At 35.0% G+C, this 24,503-nt stretch overlaps 1 non-coding gene across 1 annotated transcript; it reads left to right on the top strand.

Annotated features, from left to right (window-relative positions):
- Window positions 1-1,290: 1,290 nt before the first annotated feature.
- On the top strand, window positions 1,291-1,394 carry LOC123834987 (U6 spliceosomal RNA). The gene has a single exon (XR_006788561.1). It is a non-coding gene; the product is annotated as a U6 spliceosomal RNA (small nuclear RNA).
- Window positions 1,395-24,503: the final 23,109 nt, after the last annotated feature.

Raw genomic sequence — 24,503 nt, 5'->3', positions numbered from 1 at the left:
GTTATTCTTCTGTATGTAAATTTTAATGATTACATTTTAGTGTAACAGATTTTAAGATATAATTTTACATATTTTATACCTGTAATTGATAACTATATATCATCAGCTTATTATCAATGAGATCTTATTTCACATTAGTGAAGAAAGATATTCTCAAATAGATTTAATTTTCCAGAAACAAGATTATGAAGCACACAAGCTAGATGATTTAATATTTAGAGACATTGCCAATAGAATAAATGATATTACAATACATGTGGGAAAGATGAAAACTTGCTAAAACTTGAATCGTGTCCTCTAGGTAACAAAACAGCAATGACTAATTGCCACTGGATATTGGAACTTGAAGGTGTCAGTTTACTTTACTGGAAATACCAGGGGAAAAAAATAAAACTACTAATCTCAGACACATTATCCTATAAAATTGACAGCAAGTTCCTCTGATCTGAAATATTATAAGTATCACAAAGCATCTCACATAAAGAAAATAGTAAGTGATATGGGAGGTGAGAAAATTGGTAGTTATATGCACAACACAATGCCTTTGGCAGAAAAATGTTCTAATCTGGAAACTGGTAACACAAAACCTAAATATTACAACTTCAATCAGGAAATAAATATGTTTTACCAATTTTTATCTCCAAAAACTGACAAATAGGAATATTGTGATTCTGTGGATTAGGTCAAATTTTTTTTTTCTAGTCAAATTGTAGAAGTGCTTTGAAAACACATGAAATGAAGATAGAACAGCATATCCAGGAGCTTGAAGACTTTGGAGTCAGGTGTTTGAATGAAACCAAGCCCATCTCTATGTTGATCTACAATCTGGAGTCAATAAATGTTGATTCTGAATTATTGATTCTGTTATTAGATTCTGTTGATTCTGTTATTAGAAAATTCCATTTGACAATACTAATACTTTAGTCTCTGGTCCAATTCCAGCATTGTATATTACTTGCAACATCTTTCAGAAACTTAAATGTAACTGTCAGCTTGGTATTCATTCCACTGAATTGCTCCATGTGTTCCAATGCTGATTCTAATAACTGAGTTCCCAAGAAATGGATAGGAATCCCTGGGAATAAGGCGTGCTCCTAAAAATTTAGTAGAGGTTTCTTCCTGGTATTCCCCTGGCAAAAGGAGCGGGAAGAGGGAATTCCCCTCCCCCCAGTAGTCACAGGAATTCCTACTACCTTCTCCCATAAGCACAAGGAAATAAGAAACTCCTAACATAACTCAGAGTAGTTATGACTAACAAGAACATAAAAACCCCTTGATTAAAAACAAGAAGTATTTCCTTTGGCAGCACGTATAGTAAAATTGAAATGATACAGAGATTAGCAAGGCCCATGCACAAGTATGACATGCAAATTTGTGAAGCATTCCATATTAAAAAAGGAAAAAAAAATAGGACACAATGTCTTCATGTGACTAAGCAGTAATGAGGACAACACACAATTTTTTTAAATGACATGGGAAAAAATGACATATACATACATATATATATATATATATATGTATAATCTTACACTTACAGAGAACAGAGACTGATTTGTTTTCTTTTCCTTCTGGAAATATTAATGGCATCTTCAGACGTACTAAGGGTTAGGCAATAAGGTATTCCTGAAAAGAAATTGCCTAAACGAAATTACAGTAAATAGATTATTTGCTAAAGGCACTAGGGCAACTTATAATAAATTAGTTTGTAAAGTGAATGACTCAGCTCTGATATGACTATTTGTTAAGTTGGTATTTATTTTTGTATCTTATATTTACTTGTGATACAACAGTCTCTGAGAAAGATATAGATAGATACATAGAGAGATGTCATTAAGTAATACAATTATTTCAAATAAAAGAAAATCCCACAGTTGGTATATTAGCTAGCAGATTTTACCATCTAATAAGAGGCCATTTTTGGATATTACGTATTTTTCAAGCAAAACGTAGTGATAACTGTGCTTTTAAAAAGATTGCTTGTATTATATAAAACTAAAGATAATAAAGTGGCAAGTAATATAATTAATGAAATGTTTTCCAAGATATGCTTTACTAGATAACAAGCACACACTAAATATCCAGTGTTGTAGCTTATTAAATGATCACTTGTACACAAATACACTGAAGAGAAGTTTTTTGAGACAATCTCAAATTCCAAAGAAACAATATTTACATACGTTGGTTCAAGGAAGAGATAATAACAAAAATGATCTGCCCTCAGGCCACTGTCTAGACTACAGGAAACCTGGTCAACAGCATATGGGACATCACAAGGTGCAGACTCAGAAGTTTCCATAATGTCCTGGCCAACAACTAGACACAGTGAGTCATGGCTGCAACAGCAACCAAACTCACAGAACACTGGCTGCTAAGGCGATGATGGACCCAACTTCAAACTAAATCAGGCCAAACTAACATCTTACAGCTTTAAAGAACAGATTATCCCTGAGCAATAAATCAGTGGAATTTAGAAAGCTTTGCAACAAAAGTATAGAAAACTAAAAACAAACAAACTTTTCATGATTAATCTTAAGATAATGCTGTATTGCTTGCCACTGATTGGTTCTCAGTGAAATCAGGCTGGAACTAATCACCCCATGGCATTAACCTGGTGGTAGGATTTGGTTCAGACAGGAAGGCATGTGACCCTACCAGCCAAAGGCATGTGAGAGAAGTGTGTTTGGGAATATGGGGGAAATTTGATTTATTGTTATTGTTGTTGTTTTAGATGCTTCTATCTCTCAAGAGAACAACTGGGAGGTAAATTCTTCCTTCTGCACATTGCAGTTGCCTAAATATTGGCCAACATATGGAGAAGGGTTGTGATAAGAGAATTTCACAGAAAAGCTGGAGCCAGTGGTTAAAGATAACCCTAGATTCTTATTTGTGGGCACCAGTTAATATTCTTATTGTTTAAATCTGTTTGTATTGGGCTATTTTTTTTTTTTTTTACTTAAACCAAGAGTTATTCTAATAGAGAATCCTATTCCCCTCTACCTAAATGCACCTAATTAAATAGCCATATAAAAACCTAGAACTTCACTTGGCTTTATTCTTTTCAATGATCTCCTTTCTACCTCAAATCTTTCCGACATTTATTAATGTTTTTTTTTTCAACATCCAAATGCCCCACCTGGACTTGTAATTTATTCAATTCTGTTAACAAAATGCCTGTTTACTTGAAAGTATATTGAGACTGAATATGTTCAACATTCAAAAAATAGAAGAATAGATACACAAATAGTATTTTATCACCTCTACAGTTTTTTCACGTATTTATTTATCTATATTGACAGAAACAGATGCCAGAGGGAAGGAATTCTGAATGTAGTTATTAAACGCACTTAATAAGGTGGGAATTAGGGACCATTTTCAAACAACATATTGGTTAGTGATTGCCATTTCTAAGAGGCAAATATCAAAATACACTTCCATCATTGTGCCTTCAAACTGAGGAAACCTATTAATTCTTAGATTCCTGTAATAGTTTTTCTTGCGCAAGAGTTTTTGAAAGTGGAAATAAAAAAACAAACAAACACAGAAACCACCTCAGAGGAGTTTCTGTGGACTGAGTGTAAAAGGCCAGAGGGAAAGAGAAGGAAACTTCATGCTCTTTTTCTTCTGCTAACCATGGCTATTAGGGAGAGGAAATACAACATCACATCCTGTTCACCAACAACAGAACAGCAGTGCTCTGTTATTTCAAAGACTCATCATGTTCTTTCAGTTGTTAAAAGATGTAGACCAGACAGACCAATAACTTTATGTCGCTAAAGTTAGGCTCAGATTGAACAGAATGTTTTCATCATTTGTTTGTTGATTTGCCGTAATACACAAAAGTAAACTAAGCACTTGATCTTAGAGAAGGAAGGAAAACTACAATTTAAGAGTTCAAAGCTGACGGGTAATTGAGAGGACAGAAGCCTAAGGAAGAGAAGTGAGAAATGAAAGATAAATAATTAGGACCAGTGCATTAATTACTCAGTGTTAGAGATAGCTTCCTCCATTTTATTTTCCTATTTTTGCTTTTAAATAATCTACCCTGTTACTAAATGGTTCAGGAAAACTCTGCCTCACACAGCACCCGTGTCTTTAAGCTACCCTGGGGACAAGAGCTTGAAGAAAGTGTTCAGAAAAGGAAGAGTAGGAAGGTTCTTAAACCAAGGTCCAAAAAAAATTAGCCTGAAATGGAGACTGGCCAGGAGAAAGCAAACATGCTGGGAAAACATGGAAAGAATGGGGAGACTTCCTACATGTGGGATGGGGACAAAAGTTTCGTCATTGGATGTTAGTATTGAGTGACCACAGAAGATTAAAGGTCCTGGAAACACAGTGGCATTTATGCAATAATGAGTGAGTGTAACATACAGCCCATCAGTGACAAATAAGCCTTTTTAATGTAAGTATTCTAAAAGGTACATTACTTACCTTTCCAAAAGGAAACTAAGTTGTGGGCATATATGTTTTTGATTACAAATATCAGTTGGGTTGACATAGTTTTTTGGTTCGGTTATATCTCGGTCTCTATGTGTGTGTGTATGTGTATGGAAAGTTTAAACTGAGGACAAAGTAAAGATAAAAAATGTGTCTAATAAATGAACTGCCTTCTCTGATGAAACTAAATGTATTTCACTATACAATCCATATATATATGTAATATAAAAAAATACAGTGATAAAGTACTATAGCCCACTTACTCACCAAAGACAAGGGAACTCTAATCTAGTAGAGCCAAGATTAAAAAAAATAAATTACTAGTCCATTTTGGTTTCTTTATTTTTGGCATTATTTATTCTGCTAGTCCCTACTTTACTTCATAACATTATCATCCCCTGTCATCTGCATAGTTTATAGTTTATATTATAAACATAGGTTATAGTTATAAATGGAAAGAAATTGTTTTATTAGAATATTTACGGAGACTTTATTCCTCTCCAAAGTGACCTACAAAATGCCAATAGCATGCTTTATTGATTAACCTGGGGGAGGCTTTGCTCTGTGCCTTTGTCCCTGTAGGGCACTTGATTGGTGGCATTCTATGAAGTCTCCAATTAGGGAATGTATTTAATTCTGCTTCATCTCGCTAAAGTGTTCATTTCTTTGTGTGATACAAGCTATAATTATTTTCTCATTGTTCTATTACACTGATGAACAACATTTCCAAATACCATTAATTGTCCTTCTGGCAGTACTAGCTCAGAAACATTATTGTCCAAATCATTATATGCTTAGTATCTTGCAGGCTGTAAAATAATATATTTAAATTTTATTTTTTATCTTCCTCTCTTAAAATAAAAACTGAGATAAAAATTAAGGTGGAGCTTCTATTTGACAAGGTAATTACTTGCAAAAATATTTTCAAAATGATGATCCATCTAAAACTGATAGACCATTTTATTTTAAAAGGATGTTGACAAACTATCAGAAGACACTCAAAAAATATATTTGAAATGAATGAAAGAAAATCAATATTAACAAGTACATTGGGTGCTGACTTAAGCATAGTGATTTCTTTTTTTTTTTTAAGATTTTTATTTATTTATTGAGAGAGAGAGAGAGCATGAGAGGGAGGAGGGTCAGAGAGAGAAGCAGACCCTCTGCCAAGCAGGGAGCCCAATGAGGGACTCGATCCTGGGACTCCAGGATCATGACCTGAGCCAAAGGCAGTTGCCCAACCAACTGAGCCACCCAGGCTCCCCTGTGATTCTTTTTTTTTACTCAATATTGTTCAGTATAATATATAGACTTATAAATTATAAACTTCACTTAATTGCTATCATTTTTCCAAATGTCATTTACCTCTGACATTTCATCAAAATCTATTTTACTGAACTATGTTTTTATTTTTTTTAAGATTTTATTTATTTATTTTAGAGAGAGAAAGAGAGAGAGCACAAAGGGGAGAGGCAGAGGAAGAGAGAGTCTGTTTGAGAACAGACTCCACGCTGAGTGTGGAGCCCGACTCAGGACTCAATCCCAGGACCCTGAGATCAGGACCTGAGCCGAAACCAAGAGTCTGCTACTTATCCAACTGCACCATCCAGGTGCCCCTGAAATACACTTTTAAAGTGAAGCTTTGAAAACTTTATTAACAGTTTCTTTTCACTGAAGTTTGATTGGTGGAATCAATAAGAAATCAAACTTTGAGTAGGTCTTAAAACAGTGTAAAAATTTGGCCAACATATTTTACATCCAACAAAAGTACTGCAATAAGCTAATTGACAGACAAATATGTTTACAGAGCCCAGACTCAGATTCTTAACTTATTAAATTCAGATGCATTTAAAGGAGCATCAAAAACATCTGTGACTATTCCAAATAGCATTATCTCTTAGCTTTGCAAATAAAAGTACAATTAATTTTTCATCTACATGCAGTCAATTCTAGGAGCTAAGTGGAAGAAAGAGTTCCCTCTGTATTGGAAGGGTCATTGTCCACAATTGCACCTGGACTACAAGTAAACTTCCCAGATCCCTTGTTTTCAAGGAAGGGGAACCCAGAAGAGTGATGTCATAAACATACCATAGACAAAGAACTGACCATCTTCTATACTATTATTTGCAGAGCTCAGCTATGTTGATGGAGTTAGAGTTTCTACCTTCAAATAAAAGACATATTTTAGGGGCGACTGAGTGGCTCAGTGGTTAAGTGTCTGCAGTCGGCTCAGGTCATGATCCTGGGGTCCTGGGATCGAGCCCCGCATCGGGCTCCCTGCTCTGAGGGAAGCCTGCTTCTCCCTCTCCCACTCCCCCTGCTTGTGTTCCTTCTCTTGCTGTGTCTCTCTCTGTCAAATAAATAAATAAAATCTTAAAAAAAAAAAAAAGACATATTTTAGCCAGGCACACTCTGAGCAATCAGGCCTAAAACTTAGAAAAATACGATGACAAATCAGACTGCACAGCAAGCAAGGAAAATAAATTATGATTTCAAAGGTCTCCATTTTTTGTGTTGGAAATTTTAAAAAATAATAAACTATTAATAATGCCAGATCTGGACTAGGGAAGTAATATTTATCTGAATCCAAATTGATTTAAAAAGCTTTCAACACAGCAGCCTGGTCTGAGAACCTTTTCTGAGGCACCTCCTCTTTGTCACCAAAGCAGATGACCAACTTACACATGCAAATGAAAAGCAGACTTTGGTTATAAAACAAAAGAACAGGATTCAACAAGCTAAACTTAAATTATTAGCTTAGCATAGGCCAGCCCAACAGTAGCTATTATCAGATTCAGACCAGCCCACCCTCGTGAGATATTGTTACACAATATCTGCAAGGCATTTTAAATCCCTTACATAAAAACGTGTGCTTGGTATGGCTTGGGATAGCAGGCATTGTGACAGTATGCCCACTTCTCTTGCCTGAGGAATACAATTAAGTACAGTGCTCAAGTGCATGGTTTGCAGGGGGCACGTATGATCCTCCTATTCTGGCTCAAAAGTAGCTGAATCTCTGCTCCAAGTATCCATCTCAACCTATCTTCAATATGCATCAGGTTCCTGAAGCCCACCAAGACAATTAAATGATTTTTTTTAAATATTTTATTTATTTATTTGAGAGAGAGAAAGAGACAGCGAGAGAGGGAACACAAGCAGGGGGAGTGGGAGAGGGAGAAGCAGGCTCCACGCGGAGCAGGGAGCCCAATGCGGGGCTCGATCCCAGGACCCTGGGATCATGACCTGAGCCGAAGGCAGACGCTTAACGACTGAGCCACCCAGGTGCCCCCCACCAAGACAATTAAATGGAAACGTATTCCCAACCAACGTTACTCTTGCCTTCATCATCATTCTTTTGTGACCATCACCAACATTCAAATTTCTTTTACACACATTCTCACTTTTCTTAGTAGATATGCAAAGCTGTTAGCAATGAGACAATAAGACGAAACATCTCATCGAATACTGTGGATAATTTTGTGTGAGTGTTTGAAGCTGCACCAGTTTGAATTCTACCTAGCTAATACTTTGAGGAATACGTTGGGAACATGAAATTGCATGTCTTCCAACAGTGTGATGACATCTATAATTCCTTAATAGCTTGGCTAAAACCAGTGCCGGATATATAACACAAAATTAATCTCATACAATGAAGGAATATTGACATTTTCAGGTCAACCTATGCTGCTGATTTTCTGCATCAAATGATGTGGAGTTATCATTGAATTACAGGCAATATAGTTCCTCTTATGAATAGTGGGATCACTCATTCTTATAAATGTAAGGATGAAAATTATCACTAAAACTTTAGGAATGTTCTTTCATAAAAATAAGCACATATGAGACCTACTCAGAAAACCAGTTAACTTGCAAGAATGTATAAATCCTAATGTGGTGTTAAATATCTAGGCAACCAACATCATCAGTGAAATAAATCACAATTTTAAATTCCAAGTTTTTTTCAACATTCAGCTAATATTTATGCAGCTCACAAATAGGGTAACATTTGTAAAAGGTTATTTCATATTTATTTCTATGAAAAAAATATGTCTTTTATGTTAACATTTTACCAATTGACAATTTTGAGTTTAGGAAAATAAAATACGGATGAGAAACAAACCTGTGATAAGCTCTTGGACTGTTAAAACAATGAAAATTTGCAGTTCCACATCTCTTTTTCTGGTATAAATAATTTCATTGGAACTCATTTCCTTCACAGTAAAATGACAAAAACAAAAACAAAAAACAAAACAAAACAAGTGAAGCTTCACTTTTGAAATTAAGGTAATTCTATTTAAAATATATTAAAATTTCTTTTATGCTTTATTTAGAGAGATTTTTCCCTCCTCTGTCATTTATTATATCTAAAAGTAATCTTGTGGCCAGTTAGCTAAATTTTATTATTGCTCTAGTAGTTTTTTCCTGAGTTTTATTGAATTGACCATTTATCAATTTTCATAAATATTTGGAATCCCTTCTGCTGAAATGTTATACATCTTGTGCAGTTACACTCGAGTGTGGCCATGTGGCAAACTTTGTACAATAAAATGTAGTGAAAGTGACATGCTCCCCTTATCCCTGTGATATTACACCTGCCATTGTTCCAGATGGAGACATTCCATCCAACTGTATTCTTGAGTAAAGATGATGGGGATCACAGCTGCACCAGAGCTGAGATGGACATGTAAACATATGCTTCTGTTGTAAGCCCCTCATTTGGAGATCATCATCAAGTGATTCCGCTCTTTTTTTTTTTCCTGTCATTTTCAATTCTAGCTAGTATTTTCCAGATAATTCTCAAATTTTCTGTTCCCATTGATGTCATACTTTTCCCAGAACCTGAGTCTGAGACATTCACTTGCTTATGGATAGTTTATTTGTATTTGCCATGCCATAAAACTGGAATGAAGGATTGGCAAGGGTAAGAGAGGGAATGAGGTAGAGCCAATACAGCAGTTTTTTATCGAGCTGTGAGTAATTGGGGCTTGAGTCTACTGAGATCCACTGAAGTATCTGTGAATTTGTGTAAAACACCTCCCACTTGTCCACCTGAAAAGAGCAAAAAGGAGTATATTTACTTACCCATGCACTCTTATTCTTCATCTCCCACTGGTCAGGAGTTGTCCTTACACTTTCTGGCTTGCAGTAGAGTGGGAGCCAAAGCATCCAAAAAGCTCTGGGGCAGAAAGCAAGCTGAGGAAGCTGTTGATTATGGTACCTCTGTGGGAAGCTGACTTCAGCAGCAATGGTTGTTGAATGAATTGTTATTTTCATCTAAGTTGCCATATCTATTAGCATAAAGTTGTTAATGATACTCTTTTTGATTCTTTTAAGAAACATGCAGAATCTCTATTTATGTAACCTCTTCCATGCATGATATTGGCATAGTCTTATGATTTCATGATCCAATTTGGCAGGGATTATCAAGTTTATTAATTTTTTAAAACGTGCACTTTCATTATGTTAGTTTTCTTTATCATGTGTCTATTTTTTCCATTGATATATTTTATCTTTACCTCCTTTTTCCTAATTACTCTGGGTTTAATTTGCTCTTTTTCTCTAACCTTTTAATGGGGGAGATTAGATTATTGGTTTTAGCAGTTACTGTTTTATAGAATTATATAGTTGACTCTTGAAGAGCTGAAGGGTTAGTGGCACTGACCTTGAGCAGTTGAAAATCTGTGTATAACTTTTGACTCACTGAAAACTTAACTACTAATAATCCACTGTTGACCAGAAGTCTTAATTAACACATATTTTGCATATTATATGTATTTTATACTGTATTCTTACAATAAAATCAGCTAGATGAAAAATGTTAAGAAAATTATAAAGAAGGGAAAATACATTTTCAGTACTGTATAGTATTTATTAAAAAAAATCCATATATAAATAGACTTGTGCACTGCAAACCCATGCTGTTCACGGGTCAACTGTATTTATAAAATTTCCCTCTTTATTTGTAGCATTTTGTCTTGACAACTTCTATTTAAAATTAATATAACCGACAGAATGGGAGAAGATATTTGCAAATGACATATCAGATAAAGGGCTAGTATCCAAAATCTATAAAGAACTTATTAAACTCAACACCCAAAGAACAAATGATCTAATCAAGAAATGGGCAGAAGACATGAACAGACAGTTTTCCAAAGAAGACATCCAAATGGCCAACAGACACATGAAAAAGTGCTCAACATCGCTTGGCATCGGGGAAATCCAAATCAAATCCTCAATGAGATACCACCTCACACCAGTCAGAATGGCTAAAATTAACAAGTTAGGAAATGACAGATGTTGGTGGGGATGTGGAGAAAGTGGAACCCTCCTACACCGTTGGTGAGAATGCAAGCTGGTGCCCCCACTGGAAAAGTGTGGAGGTTCCTCAAAAAGTTGAAAATAGAGCTACCATATGACCCAGGAATTGCATTACTGGGTATTTGCCCCAAAGATACAAATATAGGGATCCGAAGGGGTATGTGCACCCCAATATTTATGGCAGCAATGTCCACAATAGCCAAACTATGGAAAGAGCCAAGATGCCTATCAATAGATGAATGGATAAAGAAGATGTGGTATATATATATATATATATAATGGAATATTATGCAGCCATCAAAAGGAATGAAATTTTGCCATTTGCAATGACATGGATGGAACTGGAGGGTATTATGCTGAGCAAAATAAGTCAAACAGAGAAAGACATGTATCATATGACCTCACTGATATGAGGAATTCTTAATCTCAGGAAACAAACTGAGGGTTGCTGGAGTGGTGGGGGTTGGGAGGGATAGGGTGGATGGGTGATAGACATTGGGGAGAGTATGTGCTATGGTGAATGCTGTAAATTGTGTAAGACTGTTGAATCATAGACCTGTACCTCTGAAACAAATAATACATTATATGTTTAAAAAAAAAGAAAAAGAAAATAGCAGGAAGGGAAAAATGAAGGTGGGGGAATCGGAGGGGGAGATGGAGAACCATGAGAGACAATGGACTCTGAGAAACAAACTGAGGGTTCTAGAGGGGAAGGGAGTGGAGGAATGGGTTAGCCTGGCGATGGGTATTAAAGAGGGCACGTACTGAATGGAGCACTGGGTGTTACACACAAATAATGAATCATGGAACACTACATCAAAAACTAATGATGTATGGTGATTAACATAACATAATAAATAAAAAATAAATAAATAAATAAATAAAATAATAAAAATAGCAAATAAATAAAATTAAATTAATATAAGCATTCCACTCTTCTCTTCCTTAAAGCTTGCATTATATGTTTTTTGTTGTTACTTTCAAACCATATTTGTGTTTAAAATAAAAGTAAATTTCTTTTTTTTTAATTTTTTTATTGTTATGTTAATCCCCATACATTACATCATTCGTTTTAGATGTAGTGTTCCATGATTCATTGTTTGTGCATAACACCTAGTTCCATGCAGAACGTGCTCTCCTCAATACCCATCACCAGGCTAACCCATACTCCCACCCCCCTCCCCTCTAGAACCCTCAGTTTGTTTTTCAGAGTCCATCATCTCTCATGGTTCAACTACCCCTCCGATTTCCCCCCCTTCATTCTTCCCCTCCTGCTATCTCTTCTTTTTTTTTTTTTTTCCTTAACATATATTGCATTATTTGTTTCAGAGGTACAGATCTGAGATTCAACAGTCTTGCACAATTTACAGCGCTTACCAGAGCACATACCCTCCCCAGTGTCTATCACCCAGCCACCCCATCCCTCCCACCCCACCCCCCACTCCAGCAACCCTCAGGTTGTTTCCTGAGATTAAGAATTCCTCATATCAGTGAGGTCATATGATACATGTCTTTCTCTGTTTGACTTATTTTGCTCAGCATAATACCCTCCAGTTCCATCCATGTCATTGCAAATGGCAAGATCTCATTCCTTTTGATGGCTGCATAATATTCCATTGTATATATATACCACATCTTCTTTATCCATTCATCTGTCGATGGACATCTTGGCTCTTTCCACAGTTTGGCTATTCTGGACATTGCTGCTATAAACATCAGGGTGCATGTACCCTTTCGGATCCCTACTTTTTTATCTTTGGGGTAGATACCCAGTAGCGCAATTGCTGGATCATATGGTAGCTCTATTTTCATAAAAGTAAATTTCTTATAGATAGCATATAGTTGGTTTGGTTTTTTAGTCCCTTCTGAAAATACAACTTTTACTTAGATTTTTAATCTGTTAGCAATTAATGTAATCAGTATGGTTGTTTTTGTGATTTGCATTTTTCTGTTCTTTGCTCTCCTCCTCTGTTTTTATTCCTCTGATCCTCTTTTACTGTCACTTGTTTAAATTATTTGAATAGTTGTTAGAATTCCACTTAAATTTTCCTATTGGCTTTTTAACTATACTTTTCTTCATAATGGACATAAGGGTTGCAATATACAACCTTAATTCTACATAGTTTATTCAATAATGTACTACTTTGTCTAAAATATCAAAATCCCGTGTTTATGTCATATGTCATATATTCTCTTTTTTATGTTCCAGTGATTACATTACACTTAAATACTTACAAACCTACAAGACAATGTTTTGTTTTTTGTTTTTTTAGAGAGAGGGAGCAGGGTGGAGATGGGCAAAGGGAGAGTGAGAGAGAGAATCTTAAGTAAACTCTACACCCAGCACAGAGCCCAACATGGGGCTCAATCTCATGACCCTGAGATCATGACCTGAGCCAAAATCAAGAGTTGGAGCTGAGCCACCCAGGTGCCCCAACAATGTTGGGAGAGAGAGAGAGAGAGTTTATTAAAAAAAAAAAATAAGAAATGGCAAAAAGAAAAAAAAATTTGTTTCTATCTACCCAGATATTTCAGATGTTTTTTCTTTTTTTCTCAGAACATAATCTTTCTTCTCCTATCATTTTCTTTCATCCTGAAACTTTCCTTAATATTTCTTTTATGGCAGATCTGTTGGTTATGAATTCCTCTGCTTCACTTTTACCTGAAAATATCTTTATTTCACCTTCATTATTGAAGAATGTTTTTGATCAATATAGAATTCTGGGTTGCCAGTGTTTATATGTTTTTGTTTGTTTGTTTGTTTATAGTACTTTAAAGATGTTGTTTCTCTCTTGTCTCATCCCCAAGGATTCTGTGAGAAGCCAGCCATTAATTGGAATTTTTCTCCTTGTGTATGTTAATTTTCTCTTGTTACTTTCAAGATGAATTCATTGGTTTTGCTTTCAACCATTTAAATATGATGCACATAACTTTAGGCTCCTTTTCCCTTTCTCTATTTGATATCCATGAAGCATCTTATATCTACCATTATGTGTTTTTCATCAAATTTGGAAAATATTTAACATTATACTTGAGTATTTTTCTGTCCGCAATTCTCTTTCTCCTTCTACTATTCTAGTTCCACATGCTGTAATGTTTGAAATCATCACACAAGTTCTCAGTTCTCTGTTTCAAATATTTAAAAAATTTTTTTTCTCATCGTTTTTCTCACAAATTTTTATTGATTTATCATGAAGTTCATTATTCTTTCCTCTGTCATGTCTATTCAGCTATTAAGTCCATTCATAGAAATCTCTGAATTTCAGAGATTTTAGTCTTTAGTTCTGGAATTATCAACTGGTTCTTTCTTACTATTTCTTTTTCCCCATTTGACACTTACTGTGGCATAGAACACATTTCTAATATGAAGTAGAAAACAGGAATAATAGACAAAAGGAACGTTGAGACAAAAAGACAGAATGCACATTTCACAAGGTTGTTTATGTAATATGTGTGAGTATTTTCACCATGTATCTGGTTATGAGAACTTTGGGACAATTTGAATATATTATGAAAATGTTATGAAAATGTTATGTTGCTTTTGTTACTAGGTAACATAGTTCACTAATGTAACTATTGTTAAATCTTGGCATGTGTCCATGTGATGAGCTTATGCTCAATTATGTAATTCCTAAGGAATCTTAATTAAAAACAAACTTTCGGGAGTGTTCTGTAGATGTATTTAATGCCATCATGGAACTACTGAAATAGTTTTAGTACTATTATTACATTAAGAAAAGATAAAGTATAATTAAGATAAAACTGACAGTGTCAATGTAAGCAGTTAACATAATTAAATCTTACATATTAGAAGTATTTTAAAGCAAAAGATAAAGTGCAATGGTATTTTAGATACTTCTTGAAAAACAGTGACAAAATGAGGTTAAATTGACCTATATGTATTGTTAATTGAGGAATTTTAACTATTGAAATAACTTAGTAAGAATAAAATTGTGAGCTGGTTTTATATAAAACAATTTTGAACTTAGATATGCTAATAGTGTTCTAAAATAATGCATATAAAAGTATACACACATCCTGTGTGTGTGTGTGTGTGTGTGTGTATCATGCTTACAAACAGTATTCAGCATTCAGGACTTGTTTGGTGATCTCAACTTTCTTCAACCTGGAAGTGAGCCACAGCATCTCTGTTCAGCTTCATGGGCTATAACAAAGTTCATGGGTAAAGCTCCTGCACATTGCTCATATAAGATGCTCAAACATATATGCAGTATCTGATTACACAGAATTCTGGCCAATTCACCATAGAGTAGAGATATATTATTTGAAATTTGAGTTTGAATTTGTTAACTGTTTAAATTAATGGCAGCTAAAGATATCAGAGGAGAAGTGTGTATAACACAATAATTTCTCAACAAAAATGAATGCAATAGAGCTAAAAAGAGAGAACCATTCTAGGCAGGAAAGAATATTTTGTCAAACTAATTCTCTATTATTTTCTGCTGAAATTTTATTTTCCTTTAGGTCATTAAGCTTTACTCTAACATTATTCATCTCACCCAACTTCCAAGAACTCCTTCCTTGATCTCTAGCTTACATGCAAGAAAGAATGTTTCCCATTTTTTTCCCATCTGTACAAAATAAATATGGTATATAATAATCATGATGGTAGGGCGCCTGGGTGGCTCAGTTGGTTAAGCGACTGCCTTCGGCTCAGGTCATGATCCTGGAGTCCCGGGATTGAGTCCCGCATCGGGCTCCCTGCTCAGCGGGGGGTCTGCTTCTCCCTCTGACCCTCTTCCCTCTTGTGCTGTCTCTCATTCTCTCTCTCAAATAAATAAATAAATAAATAAAATCTTAAAAAAAAAATCATGATGGTAATAATGATAATCATTTACCAGTCAGGACTCTTCCATAATAAACAATTAAAATTCATCTCAACTACCTTAGAACCCCATTGCCTATATATATATATATATATATATATATATATATATATATATATATATATATATACACACACACACACACACACACACACACACACACACACTGTGGGAGGGGAGTAGTTGGTTAGTTGTACTAACTTGGAAGTTCAGACAGAGCAGGTTTAAGTTGTAGTTCCTTCCAAAGATTCAGTTGATGCTAGAAAGGCCCTGACCTATTCACCATTGTTTCACTTATTCATTAAAATTACAGTGATTTCAACAGAAATCTGTCTTTGCCCTTCTCTTCAAGTTCTCTTCCAGTTTAGGCAAGTTACCAGAAGGCAGTTTCAAACTTAGAAAATAACTGGTCAACAATCACAGTAGAGAGATCATCTTGGTTCTAGAACTGGAACATTGATGGAGAACCACTTGCTTCTGTTCCCTTTTACCCCTCTACCATGAACAATGTCATATCTTATTATACGCTATCAAGGAAGTCATGAACATAACCAAAGGAAGGCATGAGACTATATAGGGTCATCCCTACCAATGGCACATAGAATGAATTTCCACAAGAAAGAGGCATTCTGCTACCGGAGGGCAGATGGAAGCTGCATGGACTAAAACAACAGTTTTCTACCACATATAATGATAATGACAATAAAATTATTTTTCTTGAGAACAAAAATATTAAACATGAAAATAAATGAGGTGAATTTATTTGAAGCAAAACAAAAATATTGAATGTATGCATTATGTGACTCTGAAAGAATTACATTTTAACAAATATGTTCTATATTCTTGGGTTCAGCCTCATTTAAGAACCTTTGTTGAACAATATTTATTAATGCCTTAGAGTCCATGAAAAGTCTGTCAATATTTAAAAAAAATTTTGAGGGAGCCTGAGTGGCTCAGTTGGTTAAGCAACTGCCTTCAGCTCAGGTCATGATCCCAGGGTCCTGGGATCAAGTCCCATATCGGGCTCCCTGCTCAGCGGGGAGTCTATTTCTCCTTCTGCCTCTGCCGCTCCCCCCTGTTTGTGCTCTCTCGCTCTCCCAAAAATAAATAAATAAATAAATAAATAAATAAATAAATAAATAAATAAAATCTTTAAAAAAAAATTTACTACCCTTTCTTTTCTTTTTTTCTATTTTTTATCTTTGTTTTACCCCATAACCATATTTCTTACAAATATAGCAACACCTTCAACTAATAAGATGGAATATTTTCTCAAGCAGACTATTCAACTTATTTAAAACTTTATTAATTTTCCAAGACTAATTCAATATTATAGAATATATTAATATGAATAATTATATATCAGAAAGAAGAAAATTATTTTATATATCATTAATTAAAAACATATTTTTAAAAAATTGCATAAAATAGGAACATTAGTCAAGACAGGCTAGGTTAAGCTACAGTAACAAATGACTCCTAAATCTCAGTGTTTTAGTCCCCCTGAATCTCTCTTTTGCTCCCATAAAGTCTGCTAGTTGTTCAAGCCACTCTGCAGAATAATTTTCTTCCATAAGTTGCTTTAGCCTTTTTGGTCATTTCAGTCTTATGGAAACAATATGCAGTTTGTTTACTGCCATTTCAGAAAGAGAGAAAGAGAGATACAGTTTGGATGATAAAATTATTATATTCATGTGTCACTTTTACCTAGAGTTAATTAGCCAAACCAGTCTCTGGCCATACCTAACTTAAAGGTGGTGAAAATTCAACTCTTACGTTGCCTAGAAAGTGAAAAGAACTAGATTCATGAGCTTATTTATATGAGAAATACCTATGTCTGTCTGTCTGTATATATGAATATATCTATCTTCTTACTTATATGTGTCCATATATATATATATATATATATATATAGACATATTTATATACACACACGCAAACCATAATAAAATGTTTTCTTAGTGGAACAATGCTGGTAACATGTTTATTAAAGACATCACAATATGTGTCTTCAACTACTATAAACTAATATTGTCCTGGATGTTGTAATCGATGTAATTTTTTTAAATAAAGTCAAAACATTAAAATTTATTATTTGAAATGTGGAGATCTACAAGCATTTTTTTCAAACAATGATTTGCATTCCTGGAAATAAAAGACAATCATGTAAAAAGGAAATATAAGAAATAATATTCAGTAACTGGGATAGTTAAAAATTAATATATGATAGATTCAACATTTTACTGCATGAATATGATAGCTAGTTTGAAATATCATAGACAAAAAGGCAACATTTTCCAAAAAAATTTATTTTATTATATATGTGTACATACTCATATATATATATACACACACAATATATATATAATCACATATGGAAGCAAAGAAAAAAATTTAAATTATGTATTACAGCCATAAAATAAACATATTATTAAAAGTCACGTAAGAGATTAAGCACAAAAATAATTAGAAAATCTTCTGAAAATTATAAACTTAGTAGGAAGGTGTGACTTATATTTACAAAAAGAAAGCCTATTAGACATGTATCAACTTTAATAGGAAAGCAGCAATTTATTAGATAATGTGCACAATGGCAACTATAATTAATAATACTATATTACGTATTTGAAAGTTGAAAAAAAACCACAAATTTTTAAATACATTACTTGCAATGGTCATAACAAAAGCATAGCTATTGAAAGCTATATCAAATTCAAAGTTTTTCTTATGGCCAACCCAAAGATATTTGCTGTAGGGTGCTTAGTCTCTTAAAGAAGAAACAAATGAAGGGATGAAGATATTTAAAAAAAAAATCAGATTATATGCAAATGAGTTAAGGAACTATTTAGGAGTGAAACAGAAAGTTGGAAGTTCCAAATAGTCTCTGGACAGGGCCAGAGGGAAATTCCTCTTGTTGCTTAAATGCAATGTGCTTAGGACTCAAGGAGATTCAAGAAAGTAAGAATGGAAAGCGGCCCTTCAACCCTGCAGAAGTGGAAACAGAGACACCAGCCAGGGTTGATCTTCCCCTGATCTTGGTCTAATTCTCTCCCACTCCTGAAATCTAACTTAGATCAAGCTGACCCACAGATACCACTATGGACTTTAAAAACATAAATAAATGTCATTTTGGGCTAAGGATTGAAGTCTTAATCTCAAAGGCCTGTTACAAAGAGAAAGGGGGAAAACATGTTTGCATGGTCAGAAATTAAGGCTGATATTTATGAATCCTTATTATTCAAATATATTTATATTATTTATCGATGACAGAGGACCCATTTGTCACCACATAGAGATGCAAGAAGGAAAAGCTGGCTGGCTCCTGGATAGGGAAGGAGAGTCTGGGAGAGGGGGAGAGACTTAGCCGACAGTGATGGAAACTTCCACCCCAACCTTGAAGCAAGTCCTAGACCAGAAGTAGGAAGAACTAGGTTCTGGTCCTCACTCTACCTCTCGTACCTCTGTGATCTCAGGAAAAACTGTTCATCCAATCTCCAGCTTCAGTTTTCCATCTCGGAAAAAAAGACAATATTTTGAGACAATGTATGTTAATGTGCTTTGAAAAGTTTTAAGCCCTCCATAAACATAAGCTTGGGGTTAATGTTCTTACCAAATGTTTACTGAATTCAACCAAAATTGGCTTTAAGTATCATAATGGCAATATGACTGCCAATAAACACTAGTCAGTCTAGAGTCATTTGTAAGCTGTGCAAATTCCTTACAGTAAAGGATCAAACCATAATGAAAGCATTGTTATGATTATTTCAGCTGAACAAGTTAAAACATTTCAAGTTTACTTAAATGACTACAATGGGAGATTAGGAATGACAGAAGACGAAGATGAAGAAGAAGAAGAAGAAGAAGAAGAAGAAGAAGAAGAAGAAGAAGAAGAAGAAGAAGAAGAAGAAGAAGAAGAAGAAGGAGAAGAAGAAGAAGAAAGGAGAGAAGAAAGAAAGAAAGAAAGAAAGAAAGAAAGAAAGAAAGAAAGAAAGAAAGAAAGAAAGAAAAGAAAGGAGAGAAAGAGAGAAAGAAAGAAAGAGAGAAAGAAAGAAAGAAAGAAAGAAAGAAAGAAAGAAAGAAAGAAAGAAAGAAAGAAAGAAAGAAAGAAAGAAAGAAACTCCATAGCATTAGAAATTAAAAGTCATGGCTCTAGAGCTAACACAAACATTAATTATATAACTTACTCTTCACAATACAAATGGTCAGTTCAGATCTTACTGAAGTCAATCTCCTCCGTTTTTTCCCCCACCCTCTCTAGGTGACTTTAAGTAATATTTCTGGGGACTCCTCAGAGTCTGTAGATTCTTTGTCTACATGTTAAATCTGTTGGCTTAAATGCCCTCCTGTTTTAATCTCCTAGGATTCTCCCTCTCATGCACTGCAGCATGGATAATTTTGCATAGCTAATTACATAGGGAAAGGCATGGTCTGAGCCTTCCCAACAGATATAATCTCCTGCAGGAAGTCACTGACTCCCCTTTGTGATTGTAAGGTTGCAGTTATGATTCAAACATTTTGTCAGAAACTAAGAAAGAACTCTTAGTCCTAATTTTAAAATGACATACTTCAATATTCTAGTGTTTTATCTTTTGTTAATTATTATACATATGCAATACATAATTGCCAATTCTATAAAGGCAAATCTAACCCATAGGGACAGAGAGCAGATTGTTTGCCTGGAACAGAAGATGAGGAAAAGAAGACCAAGTAAACATTTTGGAAGTGATGGGAAATATTCTACATCTTGATTATATTTGTGGTAACATAGATGTATACACTTCTCAAATCTTGACAAATTATGAACTGAGAATGAGTGCATTTTATTGTTTATTACATACCAAATACTTCATTTTCAGGTTAAAATTACTTAATGAGTAGGTTACTATGAAAGAGTATGAGTAATATTATCATCTTTGCCAGCCCATATGTCTGTTAAAATCAATAATTTAAATGTATGCAAGCCAGTATAAGTGCTCAGGAGAGTACCTCTGTATTTTAGGTGCTTAATAAGTATTTGTTGAATGAATGAACAAATATTACTGCCCTGCCCTATGGCCACATCCTACTTTCCCTGAAAATAGGAAGGAGTAAAATTTTAAATTTTGCATCTAAAGAGGATGGAGCAAAAATCCCCACTATTAAAGGAGAGCCTGATCAATGAGAAAAACTTTCTATAAACATAACCTGATAACAATATATGTAATAGCTAATAATCCTGTAGGTCCAGAATGCATTTTAGTCAGATGGGTTAATTTTGTTTGCTTTAGTTCCTTATTTGTAAACCTGTACCTTGGGAATTATCTTATCTATGTTTCTTTGCATAACTTCAATCCCTTTGATAGTCTTCCAGCCAGACCCTCTTTTAATAGTTGTCTCCTCAAATTGCGCTGGGATCTGGGAATCCCCTTATAATAATCTTTCGAAAAATACCCTTGAATTTCTTCCTAGCCCATAAAAACTAAACACTGGCATTTCTGTGAAAGGATTTATGGACGAGTAGAGGCATTTAGTTATGTATAATTACCAGACATCAAACATTGCTATTGATTCCAACAGCTTTTCTTGTGTTTTTCTCTTTGGACACTAATCATGCAATCCATGGCTGTACAACATTCAGCATTTCACTGAAAGCCTCCAGGAGAAACGCTTCCCTGTGGTTTTTAATAGAGGACAGAGCAAATCTTGGTTTATAAAGAGATTGAGAAATATATTCACCATGTTTAGAGTTAATCCCAACTTCCTGACTAACTCTCTTTTCAAAGGGATTTAGCTTTAAACCCCAAATCTTTCAGCAGATGCAGATGGAGAGTTCAGAGAACCAGCAATTATGAAAATTTTATAATCACCACAAATTGAAAGAATTTCAATAGCCATCAATCTATTGATATAACGTTAGCATTCCAATTCATCCCACCTAAAATAGTGACAAGTCATAAATAGAAAGTGAGTGGCCGCTTGAAAATTTCATTTGCTAAAATGCATGTGCTTAATATATAGAAATATCCATTGTAACAGAGAAGCTAACATTTTTCCAATGTTTACTATTTTTAGACACTATTCTAAATGTTTTACATACAATAATCCCACAAATTAGTTATTATTACAAGCTTCACTGTACTTCAGAGGAAATTGAAGCCCAATTAAGTCAAAGTAAGTTGCTTGTTATGTAACTAGAAGTGATAGAACTGAGATTTTCAACCCTAAACATCTGAGATCAAAGTCTTTGCATTTCATCATTATATTATAGGCTTCAGCATGATATTAAAGTCTCTAAATTGTGTATTTGAAATTAGCACTTTTTTCCTCCACCTCATATAATCTTTGGATGTGAACTGCTTGAGAAGGAAAAAAAAACTAAGAAAGGTTGTTGTTTTTGCTGTTATTTTTTCTTTTCCCAGCAGAAAAAGTTATTAAGAAACATGATACTACTATTTCCTATTGAAAGGTATATAATCAAATAACAATATCCCTTCAAATGTTAAGTTGGTGAGGGGGGCTGGGACTCTTATCCCTAAAGGGAGACTTAAAACATGGTGGAGAAGGTGGATTTATCAAAATGATCAAAGCATCATTTTCAAATATACTGAGTCCTGCCCACATGGACACAGTGATGTAGGTACCACAATGGTGCCCATGCTTTGTCACTTCTCTGTTACTTCCTTCGGTCCTTCAGGACCCCAGCAGTAGTTTCATTAGATTGCTCATTAGCCCCATGAACTTTGGCAGTGATGACATTGATGGTGTCTCCAAGACATCCCACTGATTAGTAACCACATTGCTGGGATGCCATAACCAGACTGAGGGCAGAATTAGTCAGAATTGGACTAGAAATGCTTCTACAGAATGCATTCAGTTTTCTCTGCTCTGCCCTTTATCTAACCATTGACTGCCTAGTACAAGAATGATCTATCTAGTAATCTGCTGGAAGTCTACAAACTGGTTTTCCCTTATATAGTCCCCATTTTAATAGAAGGCAATACTAACCATTTAGTAACCCTTCTGAGACATCTGGTACTAGACTTTTCCCTTTATTCATTTAAACAGTCACTAATTTATAGATCCCACTTCTTTACAATTGCTCTTCTCAGTCCTCTCTCTACCTTATTTCTGGCCACCATTGTTTAAGCTATAAATTGAAGAAATTGCCTTCCACCTCATCAAAAGGACTCTGGCCATCCTCACACTGCTGTTTGAGAAATACTCTTAAAATGTAAATCATGTCCTATTACTATGTCGCACACAGTGATGCATTGCCCATCCCTACTCACCACTTTCCTTGCAAAAAGGTGAAACTTAGATTATCATGCGAGTCTCTCCCTTCTCCAGCCATTTCTCATCACGGACACTTCATTTCAGGCAAACTGATTTCCTTACTGCTGCCAAAGCAAGGTGCTATTCTATTCACTTGTGTTTTTTATTAAAAACACAGACTTCAGTGGTCGTAGCTGATGCAGATGTCTTTTTCTCAATAATCAAAGTGGCCGTGTTAAAATTTTGTTAAAGAAGTGGACATGTCACAGTCTCTAGAGATCACATACTGTATGTGTACACTTGCTAGAGAAGGTGTACGGGTACCCAGAACAGACAACTGAATGCACTGATTACTGCAAAGAAGGCTATTCGGTACAATTTGCAAAAGAAGCAACTGTAAATGTCAATGAAAAATGAAACATGTGCTAGGATCATTGTAACATTCTAGTGCTTCCAAATAATATTAAAATGTATAACACTTATCCTGTGCCAAGAAGAGTTTTAAATGCTTTACATAAATTAACTCTTTTTTTTAACAATCGCAATAACGGTATGATTCCTACCAATTTATTTCACAGAGGAGGAAACTGAGCTATATAGAAAGATAAAAAATAAATAAATCTTAAAAAAAAAAGAAAAAGAAGTTTGCCCAAGGTTGCAGAGCTAGAAAGTCAACAAGCTGCGTTTGAACCTTGCCAGTCTGAATCTAGTTTCTTTCTATGTCTTTAATCATTCAGCCACATTGCCACAACGTATAAAATACTCCAGAAAGCGATGCCCCTGTATTAGGTGTGTGACATTCAAATAGAAAATACAATTTCCCAGAATACTAATCCTTTCAATATCAATAACAGATTTAATACAACCACCAGAAAAACCAAGCCAAGAAAGTCAGCCCTGGAGGTCAGGCCAGTCTGGTGGCCAGCCAAGAATCGGATAAAGGAATGCACAGGGGCAGAGTGTAGGGGGTTGGAGTTCGTGTTCAGAGGGGCAAAGGCATTAGGGGTGAAGTATGGTCAAGGTTTACAGGTTGGGACATGGGTCACAGAGGGCAGAACAGAGCAGGGAGTACAGGAAAGAATTCCATCCAAGTGAGGAATCATGAAATGCACTGTTCCGTTTTTAAGCTGCCAAAATTAAGAAGGTAGGCGTGAGTTCAGACAGGACTTATAAAACAGGTTTCTGTGTCCAGAAAAAATGTGTGGGTTTACACAGCTAATATTGAGGTATCACTAGTTGATTTTTTAAAAGTTTTTATTTAAATTCTAGTTAGTTAACACACAGTGAAATATTAGTTTCAGGTGTAGAATTTAGTGATTCGACAATTCCATACAACACCCGGTGCTCATCACAGGTGTCCTCTTAATCCCCATCACCTGTTTCCCTTATCCCCCCACCCACCTCTCCTCCTGTTAACCATCAGTTTGTTCTGTATTCACTAGTTGATTTTTAAACAAAGACTGTCTTGGTTTGAGATGCTTTCCTGGCCCAGGAGAGACTGCCCCAAAGTGCAGCTCCCCAGAATGAAGCTGGGAAAAATGTGATGATGACAACAGAGGATGTATCTCTCATGGGACGCCCCAGATATTCTACTGTGAGTCGAGACGCAAATAGACATAGTCCTAGTCAAAGCTCTGCTTCTTAAAAGCTATG

Source organism: Mirounga angustirostris, unplaced genomic scaffold, assembly GCF_029215605.1.
Source record: "Mirounga angustirostris isolate CCGP_5_RB_7025 unplaced genomic scaffold, mMirAng1.0.hap1 SCAF_1, whole genome shotgun sequence".
Classification (NCBI taxonomy): Eukaryota; Metazoa; Chordata; class Mammalia; order Carnivora; family Phocidae; genus Mirounga; species Mirounga angustirostris.
The sequence above is the reverse complement of the archived record's forward strand: the minus strand, read 5'-3'. Positions and strand labels throughout refer to the sequence as shown.